The 13,971-nt window shown below is 43.3% G+C and overlaps 2 non-coding genes across 2 annotated transcripts; one reads left to right on the top strand and one right to left on the bottom strand.

Moving 5' to 3' along the window:
• Positions 1-8,747: 8,747 nt before the first annotated feature.
• Positions 8,748-8,839, top strand: trnar-ucu (transfer RNA arginine (anticodon UCU)). The gene is given in 2 exon segments: positions 8,748-8,784; positions 8,804-8,839. It is a non-coding gene; the product is annotated as a tRNA-Arg (tRNA).
• Positions 8,840-13,175: 4,336 nt separating this feature from the next.
• trnav-aac (transfer RNA valine (anticodon AAC)) lies at positions 13,176-13,248 on the bottom strand. Its single transcript has one exon. It is a non-coding gene; the product is annotated as a tRNA-Val (tRNA).
• Positions 13,249-13,971: the final 723 nt, after the last annotated feature.

Raw genomic sequence — 13,971 nt, 5'->3', positions numbered from 1 at the left:
AATATATTCCTCTGTTCACCTCCATCTCACGATCTTGGAGTGAGTTGCACATTCTGACCTCTCATAGGGAAAGAGATTTCTCATGAAATCACTATTGGATTTTTAAAGCCCTTCGTCATTTTAAAGACGTCAGTCAGATCATCCTTTAATCTTCTCTTTTCTGGAGAAGCGCTCCCCAGTCGTGCCTGAGGATTACATGCTTTCAGTTCTGATCATGTCTTTTTGAACCTGTGTGACATAATTCCGGAGCGTCTATTTCCTTTGACCAAATGACAATGACAAATGTTGACAGTGCTCCCAGTGGAATCAAACTTTCAAATCAAATAATTGAAATATAATTTTCATCCTTTCCATTCTATCTCTGTAGAAAGGAGCCCAAATATTTACTGTGCCTTGGCAGAAAGATGTTAAGTTCCTAGAGACGTTTGAGACTGGAATTGCAGGAATGTCATCAGGAATTCAGGACTTCAGTTGGTTAGAGATACTGGAACAACTGATCCTGTTCTCTTTGAATCTTATACCACCTATCTTCTCCTCTATCCATCTTCGGTGCGCCTCCCCCTATCTCCCTATTTATTCCAGAACCCTCTCCCCATCCCCCTCTCTGATGAAGGGTCTAGACCTGAAACGTCAGATTTTGTGCTCCTAAGATGCTCTTTGGAATGCTGTGTTCATCCAGCTCCACACTTTGTTACCTCGGATTCTCCAGCATCTGCAGTTCCCATTATCTCTTTTAAAATAAATTTGTTGGTCTATAAACTGGTGTGGTGTGATTTCTGACTTTGTCCGCTCCAGTCCAACACCGGCACTTCGACATTCGGGGATTGTTCAGTTTGTTGAGGCCCACATCCATGGCTCAACGGACCAGCATCAGGATGTAAATTAGAAAAGGTGTTGGCTCGAGACCATGTGCTTCAGTTGCTTTGGTCAAGCAATTAAGGCTCCGATTCCATCAATTTAACCCACGCAAAACACACCCATCAAAGATTCTGTCTTCCTCTGCTCTACACAGAGTGAGACAGAGACAAGTGGCAGGAGTTGGCCCCTCTCTCCAATTTCCTGCTGCCAGCAGAAAGTGGCCACTGCAGCTTCAATCAGCAGCTTCCTGCCCATGCCTGGGACACAGTTTACAGAAACTCATTCCGCATGAACGGTTCTCCTCGTGTGAAAGGGGCGAAAAAGCATTTGCTCAATTTGACAAGGGCTGCAGCAGATTCCCCCTGTCTTTAGAACATTTTTAAGCTAGTCTTAAAATTAGAAGCAGCAATATTTTGTGATGAGAACAGCAATATAAAATGACCTCTGCTCCCGTTTATGGAAAAATGGTAAAAACAAACCTTGTTTGAATAATGAGGGACCACTGCTGTAAGGCAAATGCAATAACGGCTACACTGCAGAATATTATTCTTTACACTGTCTTGCTCTATTATACACAATCTGTTCAGTCATCTATTACACTGCCGTTTCTAATGCATGAGACCCTCTCTCAGAGGACACCTATTCCTGCAGTGTTGGGTCTATCGTTTGGTGATTCGCTGAGGAACCGTGAGTTCATTTCTTTCTGGGCCCTGTGCGAAATTTCACAGCCTGCTGCATCCAACATCCAAAGGAACTCTTTAAATGTTGTTCGAAGTTGTTTCTGATGCAATAGTATTGACGCCAACATGTCATTTCCTCCACCTGCCAGAATTGCATTTGAAACATTACATTCCTGTTTGTCCTTCCGGGTATTTCAGAAAGGTATTTCGGAAGCAGCTGATGTGAGGATGGTTCCATTTTGACAGGAAGAATGAGTTGGAGCAGTATAAGTTGCAGAATAATGAGGAAACAATGGGGCAGTAATACGGACAGGGGAGCGGCTGAATGATTCCTTTCTTTGCTGCAAACAGAGTCTGATTTTGAAGTCCGAAATTGAACAACATAAGTCAGGCAGGTGAAATCCTTGCTTTCTGGGGGTTGGTCTCTCCTGACGCCTCTGTCACTTTTGGCAGAATGTGCTTAATTGCTTCCACTTGAAGGTGAAAATAAGGTTCCGTTCCCCGAGGAACTGAATCTCAAACTTCAGTCCCATTTATTGTAACTTTTGAGATTAAAACATCACAGGGAAAATACTGTTGTGATCAACACTTGAACCATCAGAGCATACAAGGCTACAGGCCAAGTGCTGGAAACTGGGATTGATCGGCCGACAAAACCTCATTGATTTGATCATTCCAGTAGACAGAAAAAAATCAAAAGCTATGTTATTAAGAAAAAATGCACATGCTTCTGCCGTCATTCCTGGTGGTCTGGTGGTTAGCGTTTGGCACTTTCACCTCGGCAGCCTGTGTATGATACCTAGTATGAAACCAGGATTGTTTTTTTACCGACAGGGACAATAGCAGAGGTAAAGAAATTCTGATGGGAATCCTTCTGAATATCTCAGAATCGTTAATGTCCCCAAGAACATGAACTTCAGTGTCCCAGCCTCTTAATGATGGGAATGGTGCCTGAACTGTCTCTGTTCAGTCAGACAGTTCACTCGTCATTCTCCTTTGATTTCACTTCCCAAAGAGATTCTAAAGATTCTTGAAGCTGAGACTGGGTGAGTTGTTTTGTTTCCTTACCATTCCCAGTCGCTGCAATGACTGGGTCAGTGGGTTTGGGAAACTAAAAGCTACTCATGAGAAACTTGTGGGACGATTTCAACTTTCCTTTCTCTGCTGAGGCTAGGACGTGGGACATTCACCGATCGGAGACAGAAAGTGTTCTGATTCTTGCAGAAATTCAAACGTCATCACATTTTCAGAGCAGTGAGAAAGCGTAGCCAGGAGGTGAAATAAATTGCAACCATTGGGGTCAAACAAGGTAGAAGTCAAACCTACAATCTTCTGCGTAATAATCAGGCACGTTATCCCCTGCACCACTGGCACCCAGCACACACTGCCCTTACACACTACAGTTCTAGTGTTAACACGGACACATGTAGCAACAGGTGGCATGGTGGCTCACTGGTTAGCACTACAGCCTCACAGTTCCAGGGACCTGGGTTTGATTTCAGCCTCAGGTAACTGTCTGTGTGGAGTATGCACCTTCTCCCTGTGTCTTTGTGGGATTCCTTCCACAGTCCAAAGATGTGTAGGTTAGGTGCATGGGCCATGATAAATTGCCCGTAGTGTTCTGGGATGTGTGGGTAGAAGGAAGATTGGTCTGGTATGATTCTGCCAGGGGCAGTGTGGGCTTGTTGTGCCGAAGGGCTGTTTCCACACTGTAGAGAATCTAATCTATCATTCATAATGTGGACAGTCAGTAAAGATGATCACTATCACTGCTTCAGATTAATAGCACTGACTTTTTGATGCAGCAAGTTTCACGGACAAAGAAAACACGTTTGTCCTCAGGGTGTGAGAGCTCAGCTATTCAATGACATTATAACGTTCAAATAAATCTCAATTCCACTTTACTACTTTTCCTCCACAACTTGAGGAAAACTCCAGCCTGTCACAACATTGTATGTTCCCATTACTTTTCGTCTAGATTACTTGAAATGCCTGTGTCTGTTTGCAGGAAGTTGAATCACATGAAACATGCGAAAACGCTCCTCCTGCAATTAACCTAGTTTCTCCCTGCATTTCTCCCTGCACAGGTTTCTCTCTTTACAAGTTATATGTTTGTAGCATTTTTCTTTATAATTGAGACATTTTCACGGATTGATCCTCCCCCAGTTCTCAAACATCTGTGCTGCCGAAAACAATGTTGCTTCCAATTAAAATTGCTAAGTACCCTTTCAGACAGCGTGATGCCCCAACAATCCCTGCTCCATGTCAATAAATGCTGCTCCGGGTGAGGTTGGAGCTCGCAGCCTCGGCATTTCACGCGCCTCTATACCATCATAGAAGGACCGCGTGCTCACCGGTTGTGTCATTAGAGCCACAGAGTAGCTCTGCGTGCTCATTGCCACCTCCATTTCTGGTTTTATATTCGCGGCTGTGCCATTGAGTCTCTCTGGTTCTGGGCCTGGGAGCTGGGATTAAATGGCCTTCTGCAGCAGTGGTTCCTTCCTTGTATGAGCAAACTGGTGCTGAAACCGATGTTAATCTACATTGCTTTTTAATGTGTGCATTTTCAATATTTTCAATATTTTCCTGCACTATACACTGAAAGTGTGATGTTGTGAAATCTCAGCCTTGAACAGACTCACTTACTGACTCTCCCACAGCCTCTGGGTCACCGAATTGCAAATTTTCGCTCCACTCTGAGCTTCTCACATCTCCATTCCTCATTTGGCAAGTAATCCCACCATGGCAAATTCATTATCTACATTCTAAAATATGAACGTAATGTAGAAAATGTGGGTCCAGTGATGGAATTGGCCAACATGTGATAGTTATATGAAAGTGTAGAGGCCTGTGAAATACCCGTTATGAGTTCGAGCTTCACGTGAATTAGCTCTTAATGACATGGGGGCAGTGTGCTAAGAATACGGCTGATGTTGAGCAAATTCAACTTTATTAGAAAATGTCAATTTCTGTGGATTGGGGAATGGTTTTGTTGGTGGGAAACATCTCAGTTATCAACAAATATCCAGCATGTATTAAACACGTACAGAAAAATCAACACAGAGTTTCAGCTCGATCACCTTTCTCACGTGGCTTAACCTGCATAGCGTAACCCCCGGGAAAAGAAAAGGTTTGGTTTTTTTTTAGCCTGTTTAATATTATTCACCTTGCTGCCAATTGGCAGAATCCATTACAATAATGAAAAAGAATTAGATTTATCTCATTACACCGTTTCTCATTGCATTCAACTTTTGTCGGAATTCATTGAATTGATGTGCTGCTGAGAAGAACAGAGGCTGGAAAATACGAAAACCACTGAGACTATTTGATGGAGTTCTTCAGCAGGATCAATAAGCATGAAACAGATGCAAAAATCATTTCAAATGTGGTCAAATCTTCAAAGCACAAGATACAATCAGAAATTGCATCTCCGAGAGGTGAAACACTTCCTGATTATCACCGTACAATTTTATTTTCCAATTGATAAAAACAAAGTTCTGTTCCCTTTATAATGCTTCACGGAGAATCGTTTAGCACATATTTCAAAGCCGTAAGAATTTTTATTATCGATGCTACTCAACCACACACGGTCACGAAATGTATTTACATCTAAATTTCCTTTATGCTATTTTTAAATCCTGCTCAGTAATTTCACAATTTATAATGCTTCTGATCATCTAATGCCACATCTTCTAAAACCACGATCATTTTTATAAGTAGCTTTAATCAACCATTCACATCTGAAGTTATTCAAAGTCAAATTGATTCCCCACAACACCAACCCCCCGAACTCGCCATCCTCACCATCTCTCCCACCCAGGCCCAGCCACAGACTCTCTCCCCTTGTTGAATTATCTATTGTATCTTTGCTTATATGTCTTTCAAAATGTTCTGGAATCACTGACTACCTTTGTTTCTGGAATATTGTTGCGGATTTAAATAATGCTCTGACGGGAAGAAACTCTGCTCGAATATTTCCTTTATTATTTACCGACACTTGGGAATACCTTCCCTCTCTGACTTCGATTCAGTCGCAAGAGGGAATTTTCCCCTTTTTTTAGAAACTGAACCTCAAGTCTTCTGGCAAATCACCATTAGTTCACTTCCTAAGTTTCTCTGAGTCAGTTAGAGCATTTCTGACTGACCCCACGTCTGGTGAATATAATCCTGCAAACTTTCCAAAACCCTGATAAAACTCTTTTGTGTCCTTTCTAATGACATTATACCCCAGTAAAGCCCATCTGCATCTTTTTTTTTCTAATCCGATAAGGTTTTTGCACAATGCTCCAAGCGAGGCTGAACTATAGATGTTACAGAAGTTCTATGATCTCGATCACCTCACTGTGGGGCTGCTTTTTCTTCCAGTGCTAACTGGGTAAGGACAGTGAATACCTTCGCCAAAGGCAATCGTGGATCTGAGATCTAAAATTTACGAAACAAAACTACCCGACTTATTGTGTATCATCTCTCCATATTGGTGTCCCCTTTTAACATCATTTTGTGCTTCCATGTCTTGAATTCTACCTAATTATTCATTTATTAATTAAGACATTTCCCTCAACTCATTGTTCTAAACTCTGTGGAGCACTATATAGTTGTATGCTCATGGAACACAGACATCTCGTCCCTGGAGTGAATCGAATGGACATTCCTGATGTGGCCTCGAAGGCAAGTATTTCCTCCTCCAGTTCAGGGAGATCATTACTGCAACGACCTGCATTTGTGCGTTCATTACACCCATGGAAATTGCTGTAATACTTTCACATTGAGCTTTTACAATCTGATTCTAGCAAAGGTTGACATAAATGCTACATTTCTCAGTGTCATTTTCCTGTGCATGGTAGCCTGTACTGTATCATGTACAATGACGTGCTAAGTTGTCTGAATGCACCATTCCAAATATTTCAAACAATGGTGGTTCGTGTGTACCAAACTGATAGAATGCAGTCGTTTCGCAGCACCTGGCCACTGTAAAGATGTGGTGGCTTGTGGAAAGGGACTGATCTCATGAACTGGAAATCATGAGTTTAATTCCTGCATCTAACTAGCATTGGTTGTTAATTGCCGAACCAAAGTGTGTGCCGTTGCCAACTGTTCGATTTTAAGACCATATCATTCCATTACTGCTGCATTTAAAGCAGCCCTCTCCCTTTAAGTCACGGCACAGCAACAATCTTTGGTGATTCTAATGATGGTATAAATTGGCTAAGCCAGATTGACGAATGTAGTTTGAATAGTGAGTTGATGAGGTGTTATTGGGGCAATGTATCAGAACAATACTTTCCAGCAATAATAAGACAGTAGGGTATCTGGTAATATGCAACGGCACAGTGTTGAATGATGACCTCATGGTGAAACCACCCCTCAGTCGAAGTAAGAACAGCGTGACTGAGTTTTATATTTAGTTTGAGGAAGGGACCGTTGGTTCCAAGATGCGCACTGTAAACCAAAGTGAGGAAAACGGGAACAGTACGAAGTTAGGACCGACTAAAATAAAGTGGAAAATTAGGTTTACGAGTGGGTCAGTAGACTTGTAATGGCAAACTTTTAAGGAGGTATTTCAGAATACTCGAAAATGCTATATTACAGTCAGAAAGACTTGAAGGAAATGAAGCACCATCCATGTCTCAGGAAGGAATTTAAAGATAAGATGTACTTGAAATTAAAAAAAGTACTGAATTCCCCAAAGATATTCATATTCAGACATATGCACATAGGCCACATTGTTTAGGGAAGCATGTTTTATATGCCAGCTTTTCCTTGCCACTGTCCATTCTGAAGAAGCGTTGCTGGACTCTGCCTTCGTGATGGCACTGACACCATATGACTCTTTGTGACATCCCTGTAGAAGATCTAACTCTAACATGTGTTATTATCAATCTACATTTTTAAACTGAAATCTAAATCTGTAAAAATTAGTTGTAGTGTTGCTTTAAATCCGACGGATTTAAGGATGCTATGGCCATCCAGACCTGAGTACTGACGATGCCTGAGCCACAGACCCAGTAGAGCAAATAATGCTGATCTTGCAAACGGTGATTTCGGTAACCACACGCCCTGTGCAATGTGACCTTTATGCCTCTGCCTAAGACTTTTCACAACCGCTCATCTGCACATCCTTTTCTTACTATCATCTGCTTGTCCTGCTCATAAACTAAGCTTTTCACTGTACTCTGGCACAAGTGACAACCAATTATATCCAGCGATTATGCCAGTTGTGCTGAATTGTCCAGAAATTTCTGCTTTAATTCAAAGAACATGTTCCATTTTGTTCGTGAGAGTGCAGCGAGAGTGTAATTGTCCCAGAGGGCATCCAGAGCCAGTCCTTCAAAGGGGAGGTGATGGTCCAGTGGTATTATGGTTCGGCTATTAATCCAGAGGCCTAGATAATAGGCTCAGCACCCGGGCTCAAATACTGCTGTAACGGATGGTGGAACTTCAAGCTACTTTATTAAAAACAGCTGATGACGATCATGAATCGATTATCAAGAGAAACCTGATCTAATTCACTCATGCCTTTTAGGGAAGGACACTGCCATTCTTACCTAGTCTGGCCTATGGGTGGATGCAGGCCACCGGGGAAAAGGGATGGGCCTGGCCAGCAATAACTTCATCCTGTTAATGTTTTTTTTAAAGACCAGGATATTGTCTGGACTCGAGCACTTCCTCAGTGAAGATAGATGAGTGAGGCTAGAGCTGTTGTGTTTTTCTGAGAGCAGAGAAAGCTTAGTGGAGAAACTGATTGACGTGTTCAAAAATATGAAGCTTATAAACGGAAAATTGGAATAAACTTTATCTTGTTGAAAAGCATGAGTAACCATTGACATAGATTAAAAACAAGGCACAGAAGGGTTAGAGGAGATTTTAGGCACATGTGTTCTCCCCCAGAGAGTTCTGGGTATCTGGAATTCACTGCCGAACGTGTGGTTAAGCGAAGAATGATCAGAACATTTTAAGAGTGTTTAGATAACCAGTTGAAGTGCCAGATCACACATGGATAGGAGTCAGGTTTTGGAAAATGGGATGCAAAAACAGAAGTTGCTGGAAAAACTCAACAGATGTGGCAGCATCAGTGAAGAAAATGCAAAGTTAACGTTTTGGGTCTGTTGACCCTGCTTCGAAGACCCGAATAAAAACGGATGCCTGAAGAAAGACACAAAAATAATGCACAAGAGTCAAACTTCTGTACTGCAAAAACGGAACGCCTGAGGCTCTGTGGTGCAATGGAGAGCACGTTGGACTTCTATATCAACATTAATATAGCGATTTAAAGGTTGTGGGTTCGAGTCCCACCAGAGTCACGTTTTAATGAAAGTTGCCCATGCCCTATTGCTGACCAGAGGAAATTCGTCAGATTTTCAGGGCAAGCTTTCTGGGAATAATACCGTTTGAAAGACAATCAGACCAGAATCTGTTGCTCACCTGAAAAGAAATGCGAGTTCGTGGTGAAGTTCAACTGGTTTGTAACAGCAACGTTACCTTCCACTGTTGGCAAGTTATTTTCGAATTTTTTTGATGGTGGAAATCGATGAATTTCTGATTCCCAATGGTCCACAAGGTTATGTGGACGGTTGGGGAAAAAATCATTGAAATGTTCTATCGAATGGTGAGGCGTGTTCACATTTTCAGCAGAAAAGAGTACTAAATTATAACGTGGTGAGGACAATGTGAATCAACAGCACTGAATATCAATTCATCAACTTCACCACGCCCCTCTCACAGCTGGAATATTCCAGTGTCAGATCAGGCTGTGGAAGATTAAAAAAAAAACAGTTTCAGTGCGTTTCTGTGTTGAATAAATTAGTGACATTGTGCAATTTGGGATTTTGGAATTGTCCACTCTGCGCAAAATGTGGATCAGTAATATCTGTCCGGAAGAGAGGTGGTCCCAAGACTGAACCTGAGGACAGTGCTGTGCACCCTCCTCGAATCTGGGAAACAATTCCTCATGGACAATGTTATACCCCTGCTCCCCTGGAGCTTTTTATTCCATCGGCTGCAAACCCTCGCAGAAGTTAATTCAACAGATGTTGTCACTGAGTAATTTCTTTACATGTGTTCAGCTCATGTAAGCAGAGTGTCACAGTGGGAACCCGATGGGCCCATCACCTATGGCTCACGTCATGTTCTGGAAACAGTCATCTGCTGTTTCTCATTTCCTAAACACCAGGGAGAAGTAACTGCTACTTTGCACAATTTACTCAACCGTTTTCAGAGAAAGGTTAAGCTGACTCACTGTTTCCTGCTATCTGCAACTCAATAAATATCTCAAATTAATTTTATTATCATAGGGGCCAAGGTTGTAAATGATGAAAAAATACTACCGTGGAGACAGTGCGCTCTCACACATCTCTTTTCTCTTCAGGCGTTGTCAGGGTGATGGCATAAAGCGCCTTCTCCCGTTCTCAGTCACTCTGGGATGGTTTGCAGAGCAGCCTCTATCCTCTGAGCTGTGAAGAAGATGGTGAGTTTTATACACATAGGTGCAGTGTGCATGAGGGACAGAGCTCGCTGTAGTAATACTCCACACTGAGTCGGACAGCAGTGACCTCCCTGTGGCATCTGAAAGGCCACAAGCACTTTTCCCCGAAATTGAGAGCAATTATCCTTCTTCAAGCAGCTCTGCATTTTCTGACAATCTTAGATGCAATTATTTGGACAAGGTTCCTAACAGAATGTAAGTTCCTTTGCATGTGCAATCTCCTTTTTGCACAGCCTCTCTGACTTTCCATATCACTCACTTCCACCACACTCTCCCCCGGCCCGCAAGACTGTGTTTGACAGGAAGCAGAAGAGAGCATTCATGCTGTTCTCCTGAAGCACTGCCTACCAGTGGAAGATGATTTTCTCCAGCCACCAATGGAGAGAGCTTGGTCTGGAGGGAAGGGAGCAAACAGAGTCACTTAGGAGCAGCGGGTCAGAATGGGAAGAATTTGTTAGTAACACTTAATGCGGCTTTCACTCTTCAAAGCAACGGTAATGAACACAGTTTACAAGAAAACTCACGTGATTTAGTGTTAATGGCTCTGCACTGTTGCTGGTTCTTTGCTGAGGGGGACGTTTCCTGTTTCAAGTGGGATGCATAAATGGGGAAGCATAGTATGGTGGCTCAGTGGTTAGCACAACAGCTTCGCAACACCAGGACCTGAGTTCAATTTTAGCCTAAGGCAACTGCCTGTGCGGAGTTTGTGTATTCTGCCTAAGTCTGCATCAGTTTCTTCCAGGTACTCCTGTTCCCTCCCACGGTTCAAAATTTGCCGGCTGGGTGGATGGGCCATGCTAAATTGCTTGTAGTGGTCAGGCATGTGTGGGTTATAGGGGATGGTTCTGGATGGGATGCCTCAAGGAGCAGTGTGGACTTGTTGCGACTAAGGGCCTGTTTCCAAGCTGTAGAGAATCTAATCTAAACAGGGGCACCTCTCAAGTTCAAATCACAGGCATTCAGTATCACACTCCATTCTTCACCCATGAGGGCAGGTTTCAATGAATTTGAGGGTGAGATGCCTCAGACTCTTTACAGCAAAGAAATTGCATGTGGAGAAGCAGGATGCAAGCTTTAAAGAAGGTCTGCCCATTGATCAATGGACGTCATCACAGGTGGTGAAAAGTCCAATGTAAACATAACTCTCTTTATCATTTCTGAAGGGCCCAGACGCAAAACTTTAGCTTTCCTGCTCCTTTCATGCTGCTTGTCCTGCTGTGTTCATCCAGTTCTACAACCTGTTATCTCAGATTCTCCAGTATCGACAGTTCCTATTATTTCTCTCTCTTTATCGTCTATGTTCTAAAATTCTAGTTCCCTAGAAAGTGTTTCTTGCAGTCTGCTTCATCCAAGCTCTTGCGCCATCTCCATTTAAACTTCTTTGCTTTAAACAGAGCAATCCCGGCCTCTGGAATCTTGGCACAAAACTGAATTCCCTCATCCCGTGTCATGAGGAAGCCGGAGGATTACGACAAGATTTAAGGGGTAAAAATCAGTTGGTTGTTGGAAACATGGAAACGTAGGAAAAAATAAGTACCCAGTATCCATCTCCATGAATCTTTCAATATTTTTGTGATCCAAGTGGAAGAAAACAACTCACTCCACCATCTGAGAGACCCAGTTCCCTTCAACGGACAAACATCACTGGGCTGGGAGCAGCGAGACAGAATGAGAGGAACATGCTCTACACACAGAGATAATAGGAACTGCAGATGCTGGAGAATCCAAGATAACAAAGTGTGGAGCTGGATGAACACAATAGGCCAAGCAGCATCTCAGGAGCAGGATGCTGCTTGGCCTGCTGTGATCATCCAGCTCTGCACCTTGTTATCTATGTTCTTGAAACTGTTTGCAGCTTCGAATTCGTAGAACATGGGGGTATTTTGCTTTGAGCACGTCTCAGCTGGTTTTTCGCTGAGTAAGCAAGCGTGTAGCTGGCTTCCTGGCCTTGGGGTATGATCCTCACTGAGGTTACAATTACGGCATTGACGTGCGAGAGGTCCCTGGTTCAACTTCCCATCAAGACCGGATTTCTCCTTTCCCTTTTGCCATATTGCCCGAGGAGCTTTTCTTCAAAGCAGCTTGTTCAAAGAGGTCGGATTGCCTGCAGTGTGGATGGGGCAGAAGTACCATTACAGTGAACACGGCAAAAGGAATCACCTGTTCAAAGCGAGAACACGTGTTTCAGGTTGTTCGCCCATGCAATCCGCCTCTCAATGAATCCTTCAGCTGCATTATCGTTCAGTCCTGGGCATGAAACTTCAGGAAGCCGGGATTTGAAGTGATGAGGGACAGCACTGAACAGATTCATGTGAATGGTGCCGTGTATGTAGAATGTCAGCAATAATGTTCAGTTGGAAAGTTGGGAAAGCTCACCTTATAGAGTAGAAAACTGAAAGTTGGTCTGTTTGAAGCTTTGAACAGAGAAGTTTCGGGTCTGTTAATCACTGTCTGACAGAACACCTTGTGCAGATTCTGTTGATATGAAGGGGAATCCGATGCCTGTTAAAATTGATAATGTGCACGTTACAAGGAGAAGCTAAAAGAGAACATTAAAAGAGACAATAAACTGTGAGGCTGGATGAACACAGCAGACCCAGCAGCATCTCAGGAGCACACAAGCTGACGTTTCGGGCCTAGACCCTTCATCAGAGAGGGGGATGGGGTGAGGGTTCTGGAATAAATAGGGAGAGAGGAGGAGGCGGACCGAAGATGGAGAGAAAAGAAGATAGGTGGAGAGGAGAGTATAGATGCGGAGGTAGGGAGGGGATAGGTCAGTCCAGTGAAGACGGACAGGCCAAGGAGGTGGAATGAGGTTATTAGGTAGGAGATGGAGGTGCGGCTTGGGGTGGGAGGAAGGCAACATGACTGCATGACAGGAAAAATGTACGGGCACAGCAAATGCACGCATAAAAAGCTTGAGCACCTGTGTTCTCAAAATCGGCCCATGTTCAGTAGCAGGAACGAGAGAAATTTAACAAAGCTTTCCACAGCAATGCTTTGGCATTACCCTCCTGTCCACAGCAGTAGTGTTATGACAGCTGCAATTTTGGGTGGCTGACCAGAATGAAAGGCTCACTGACGACAAGGGCAAGGCAAGGAAACTCTGTCCACAGGAATGAAGAAACCTGTGGCCGTGATAAAAGGTGTGCCAGTGTTTCTGCCCGGTTTCGAACCGGGGACCTTTCGCGTGTTAGGCGAATGTGATAACCACTACACTACAGAAACACAGTGCCCCACTGCTCTACCCACTGTCCTTCGAACACCATTGAAATTTGCAGCCATTCAACATTTGATTTCTCTGTTTTAAATCGATTGGTGCTGTCCAACGTTATTGACATTGTAAAAAGTAAAAGATACAACATAAAATTGCCCAGAAAATGTTCATGACGATGTTGTCAGGGTTGCAGGGTTTGGACTGTTGGCCTAGGCCGAATCGACTGGGGCATTTTTTTTTTCCTGGAGCATCAGAAGTTGAGGAATGACCTGATAGAAGTCTGTAAAATCTCGCGAGATATGGATAGAGGGAATAGTCAATGTCAATTTCTAAGAGTCGGCCCGAGTGCAAAATGGGAGGGCACATATTTAAGGTGATAGTAGAATAAGTTAAAAGAATTCTTAGGGTCATATTTTCACGCCGAACGTGGTGTGTGTATGGTGTGAACTGCCAGCGGAAGTGGTGGGCGCTTGTAAAAATGACAACATTTCAAAGGCACCTGAGTGTGTGTATGAATCGGTTGAGCGACGAGGAATGAGACCGTCCCACAGCAAAGTGTTCGGTCACTTTAACCAAAGGTTGATTGAGACCAAACAAAGTGGATCATAGTTCATCCCTGTTCTCTACCTGTTTGACGACTCTTTATAAATACCATTTAAAAACTTCGCTCACATTTCTGCTTCTGCCGCCTACTCAGAGACTTAAAAAACTTAGTGGAAGAAAAGTTTCCTTGT

This window comes from Stegostoma tigrinum, unplaced genomic scaffold, assembly GCF_030684315.1.
Source record: "Stegostoma tigrinum isolate sSteTig4 unplaced genomic scaffold, sSteTig4.hap1 scaffold_50, whole genome shotgun sequence".
In the NCBI taxonomy this organism is placed as follows: domain Eukaryota; kingdom Metazoa; phylum Chordata; class Chondrichthyes; order Orectolobiformes; family Stegostomatidae; genus Stegostoma; species Stegostoma tigrinum.
Note: the sequence above shows the minus strand (reverse complement) of the source record. Positions and strands in the feature narration are given on the sequence as shown.